Source organism: Mauremys mutica, chromosome 17, assembly GCF_020497125.1.
Source record: "Mauremys mutica isolate MM-2020 ecotype Southern chromosome 17, ASM2049712v1, whole genome shotgun sequence".
NCBI lineage: Eukaryota > Metazoa > Chordata > Testudines > Geoemydidae > Mauremys > Mauremys mutica.
Window position 1 is genome coordinate 12,977,158 of NC_059088.1, and position 4,179 is coordinate 12,981,336.

Below are 4,179 nucleotides of genomic sequence, written 5' to 3' on the forward strand. Positions count from 1 at the left end.
GTCAAAGCTGTCGTCGCCCACGTTGCTGGTCTTTAGGCTACCGGAGTCCTGCAAGATGTGGAATGTTTATTATGTTTACTGTGTAACACCTATAGGGCTCCGACGGATATTCCATCTACCCGGTGGGGCCTTGGATAATTTATAGCATCTGAGGATGTGGTGTATTGATTCCAGTGCTTCTCTGGGCAATTTATACCAGTGAGACCTGGCTCTGTTGATTCCTATGAAACTACGACAAATTTACATGAACTGGGGATCTGCCCCAACATCATTCTCTTCCACTGGTGGAAAACAAGAGAGAATCCTTGGTAAAGCTGCAACATTCCAAGGCTGTAAATGTGTTATACAAGTCTGGACTGATGGGATAAAAGGGGTCAGGATGGCAGTTACGTAGTGAGTTTTGCCAGCAAAGGGTTGATCTGTTAGTGAGCAGCGATACAGAATACTATTGAGGCAAAGTGTGATAGTTCAATAGCAAAGATAACTGCTGATATTCACTATTGACCAGAATTGGTTGTTTTTCTGCAACACAAAGAGAATTAGAAATGCACACTGTTCAAACCCCCACCCCACCCCACCCCACCCCACAAGGATAGCAGAGGTTGTTTCATCTAGGAACTTCAGAATAGCCACATCGGATCAGACCAATAGGCCAATCTATCCTGATGTCCCTCCCCAGGTTGAAACAGAGGCATGAGCCCCCCAATCATATCTCTTAAAAGGCCCAGTATTCCAGTGCTGACCTCATCAATGCCATAGACATAGGTAATATCTCCTCGGTCCTAATCTAGCATTTTTACTCTTATGCTATGCTGAGATCCCCTCACAGCTAAGTAGGTTTCTTATTCATAGATATCTGGGTCTCCTCTTTTGTTCTTCAAGAAACAAGCCACATGTTATTCCCACTTAGATGACATGAGGCAAAATTAATCTAATAGCAAAGGAGTCAGCCAAGGTGTCCTTGCTAGGACACAATTTACCCTCAGTTCCTTGGACTGTTGCGAAGAGAAGTGCATTTTGTGGGATTTCGGAAGGATCTCAGGTGAAATATTTAGTGGGTACCCAAAGGAACTGTGGGATAGTTCGTGCCTGTCCAGTGCACTTGTAGGAGAAGAGATCATTCTCCCATGAAGCCATGGGAAATTCTCATGAGGCCCCCAGTGGGGATGGGGATGTATCCCAAAACTCTTGGGATAGCTCCCAGGTGCAACGCCTTGTGGGTGATGTCAAAGACCCTCTTACAAGATATTTCATGGGTGCCCAAAGGAATAGTGGAGAGGACAACCCTGGGAATCTCATATAAGCCTCCCAAATATGTATTCAATGGTGACCCTCTGAGGTAGCTCCCAGCAGAAGTGCTTTCTGAGTGATATCAAAAAGCCTCTTCTAGCATGCCTCATTCTAACCCCGGGTACTGTGGGAGAGGGAGGTTAACCTGCTATAAGCCTCTGGAGATGTCCATAAGTCCTGTGGAGTGGGAGGATTTTCCATGTTGCCTTCCAAAGGAATTGTGGAGAGGACAACCTCCCATCAACCCTGGCAATCTCATACAAACCTTCCAAATATGTGCTCACTTGGAGACCCTCTGAGGTAGCTCCCAGCAGAAGTGCCTCTGAGTGATATCAAAAAAGCCTCATTATTACCCCAGGGACCATGGGAGAGGGAGGTCAACCTGCTATAAGCCTCTGGAGATGTCCATAAGTCCTGTGGAGTGGGAGGATTTTCCATGTTGCCTTCGCAACATGGGCAAATGCAGCCAGCGCTCCTCACAGGCAAACGTTACCAGACATCAAACTAGCTGAAACGGGGTCCATTCACTGATGTGGGTGAAGCTACATAGCACGGAGGGATAATCTCTGCTACTTACGCTGTTGTCGTCAAAGCTGTCGTCGTCCACGTTGCTGGTCTTTAGGCTACCGGAGTCCTGCAAGATGGGGAATGTTTATTATGTTTACTGTGTAACACCTATAGGGCTCCGACGGATATTCCATCTACCCGGTGGGGCCTGAGGATGTGGTGTATTGATTCCAGTGCTTCTCTCGGCAATTTATACCAGTGAGACCTGGTCCTGTTGATTCCTATGAAACTACGACAAATTTACATGAACTGGGGATCTGCCCCAACATCATTCTCTTCCACTGGTGGAAAACAAGGGAGAATCCTTGGTAAATCTGCAACATTCCAAGGCTGTAAATGTGTTATACAAGTCTGGACTGATGGGATAAAAAGGGTCAGGATGGCAGTTACGTAGTGAGTTTTGCCAGCAAAGGGATGAGCTGTTAGTGAGCAGCGATACAGAATTCTATTGAGGCAAAGTGTGATAGTTCGATAGCAAAGATAACTGCTGATACTCACTATTGACCAGAATTGGTTGTTTTTCTGCAACACAAAGAGAAGTTAGAAATGCACACTGTTCAAACCCACCCACCCCCCACCCCACAAGGATAGCAGAGGTTGTTTCATCTAGGAACTTCAGAATAGCCACATCGGATCAGACCAATAGGCCAATCTATCCTGATGTCCCTCCCCAGGTTGAAACAGAGGCATGAGCCCCCCAATCATATCTCTTAAAAGGCCCAGTATTCCAGTGCTGACCTCATCAATGCCATAGACATAGGTAATATCTCCTTGGTCCTAATCTAGCATTTTTACTCTTATGCTATGCTGAGATCCCCTCACACCTAAGTAGGTTTCTTATTCATAGATATCTGGGTCTCCTCTTTTGTTCTTCAAGAAACAAGCCACATGTTATTCCCACTTAGATGACATCAATCTAGCTGAAACGGGGTCCATTCACTGATATGTGTGAAGCTACATAGCATGGAGAAGTAATCTCTGCTACTTACACTGATGTCGTTAAAGATGCCATCTCCCACCTTGCCAGTCTTTACACTTCCGGAGCCCTGCAAGATGGGGAATGTTTATGATGTTTACTGTGTAACACCTATAGGGCTCAAACGGATATTCCATCAACCCAGGGGGCCATGGACAATTTATAGCATCTGGGGATGTGGCATTTTGATTCCAGTACTTCTATGGACAATTTACACCAGTGGGAACCTGGCCCCGTTGATTCCTATGAAACTAGGGCAAATGTTCATGAACTGGGGATCTGCCCCAACATCATTCTCATCAACTGGTGGAAACCAAGAGACAATCCTTGGTAAAGCTGTAACATTCCAAAGCTGTAAATTTGTTATACAAGGCTGGATTGATGGGAGAAAAGGGTTCAGGACAGCAGTTGCATAGACAGCTTTGACAGCAAAGGGTTGGACTGTTAGTGAGCAGTGATACAGAATACTATTGAGGCAAAGCGTGATAGTTAGATAGCACAGACAACTGCTGATACTCACCACTGACCAGAATTGGTTGTTCTGCTCCAACAGAAGGAAAAGTTAGCAAAGCGTACTGTTCAACTCCCCACCAGGGTATCAGGGGTTGTATCACTGAGTAATTAAAGAATTGCCACAGCTGATCAGAACAATGGGCCAGACTATATTGATATCCCTGCCTACGCTGGGGCAGAGAAATGAGTCCATCTAGCCTGGTTTCTAGGTGCAGTGCAGTGTGTGCGATTACAGAAATCCCCCCTCTTGAGATATTTGATGGGTTCCCAAGGGAACTGGGAGTTGTCCACCTCCCATCAGCCCCTAGCAATCTCCCATAAGCCTCCTTTAACCTACTCTGTGTTCACATGGGATGGGGACCTTCTAAACTAGCTCCAAGCAGCAGTCTTCTGGGTTATATTGAAAATCTGTGTGTGGCGTATTTATAGCAGAGCAGGGGAATTGTGGCAGAGGTGGTCAACCTGCCATAGGCCTGCGGAGATTTTCATAAGCCCCCTGCAGCAGGTGGCATTTCTAAATTGCCTTTGTAACATGGAAAAACTGTGGGAAATGCTCCTTGCTTGGTAACCTTTATCAGACAAGAAACCAGCTGGAGCAGGGTTTATTGACCTGATATGTATAAAGCTACATGGCGTGAGGAGGGAATCACTGATATTTATGCTGTTGTCATTAAAGCTGCTATCGTCCACTTTGTCGTTATTGAAGATATCGGAGCCCTGTAAGATGAGGGGTATTTATTATGTGTATTACGGTAACTTCTAGAGGTCCCCTCCTGATTATTCATTGACCAAATGGAGCTACAGACAATTTACATCATCTGGGGGAGCTGGCC

At 45.8% G+C, this 4,179-nt stretch overlaps 1 long non-coding RNA gene across 1 annotated transcript; it reads right to left on the minus strand.

Moving 5' to 3' along the window:
* On the minus strand, nt 1-3,049 carry LOC123351442. Its single transcript, XR_006574027.1, has 4 exons — nt 2,847-3,049; nt 2,356-2,379; nt 1,868-1,924; nt 1-48 (listed from the first exon to the last, which is right to left on the minus strand). It is a non-coding gene; the product is annotated as an uncharacterized LOC123351442 (long non-coding RNA).
* Between the last annotated feature and the right edge of the window lie 1,130 nt (nt 3,050-4,179).